The 898-nt window shown below is 48.9% G+C and overlaps 1 non-coding gene across 1 annotated transcript; it reads left to right on the top strand.

The window, feature by feature from the left end:
* The first annotated feature begins 384 nt into the window (after positions 1 to 384).
* LOC132646879 (small nucleolar RNA SNORA70) lies at positions 385 to 516 on the top strand. The gene has a single exon (XR_009585218.1). It is a non-coding gene; the product is annotated as a small nucleolar RNA SNORA70 (small nucleolar RNA).
* The last annotated feature ends 382 nt before the right edge of the window (positions 517 to 898 follow it).

Raw genomic sequence — 898 nt, 5'->3', positions numbered from 1 at the left:
ATGAAACAATTAACAGGAGAAATAGGTCAAACAATAAAGCTGGACGGGGGACCAACCTGTCTGAACAGAATGTGCTTACATTCAGCCCCCGAGGCAACAAGGAGCCAAGCCAGCTATGTGTGTCATTATATATGCCAACTCGCACCTCCTTTGCTCTCCTACTATGACATCCAGAGTGCTTTTCATTGACCTGTTTTTGTTCATATAAGCAGGCCTTGGCTAGCAACAGAGAACAGAGGCCTATCATGGGCTATGCACTGTGGCCCCCGTGTTCACATGTGGGAACCCTTATCCAAACATGACCTATTTGAAGATAATGCATTTTCAGAGGTCATTACATGCCTGGGACCTTGATCTAATAGCCCCGGTATTGTTATATGAAGACAACAGATTCTTAAACCAGCCAGGTCCCTTCCTGGTAGGAGCCCAGCATGCAACAGTCCAAACAGAGCCTGCTGGCCAGTGTATCCACCCTGCTATTTGCGCGGGTTGTCCCAAGTGACTTTGGAGACAGCCCTTTCCAGTGGATGCTCACACATTTGATCTCATGCTGTCCTTAATCTAAGCTCTGGCTGGGATATGGGGTGCTGGGGTGCCTCTGGGAAAGCGTGATGGTGTCTGTTCCCACCATCACATCCCTTCACGGAAAGCCGTAGAAGAAGCACCGAGTTACTGGTGCTCCACATAGGGCCTGATTCAGGTTTCCTCATCTCAGAGTGGGGTTTTACCAAGGATGTTTATGAAAACAGGAGGGCCTGTAACGTCACCACGTGGGGGACATGATAACAGGCAGATTTGACTTGTGAGCCAGCCTGGAATGAATGATTAGATTCTGCCTCAAAGCAAGCAAGCAAACAGAGGACAGGATGGTTGGAGTGGCTCTGGAATGCCTGTGTTT

The sequence above is a fragment of the Meriones unguiculatus genome, chromosome 12, assembly GCF_030254825.1.
Source record: "Meriones unguiculatus strain TT.TT164.6M chromosome 12, Bangor_MerUng_6.1, whole genome shotgun sequence".
Classification (NCBI taxonomy): domain Eukaryota; kingdom Metazoa; phylum Chordata; class Mammalia; order Rodentia; family Muridae; genus Meriones; species Meriones unguiculatus.
This window is presented reverse-complemented; position numbering and strand designations above follow the sequence as displayed.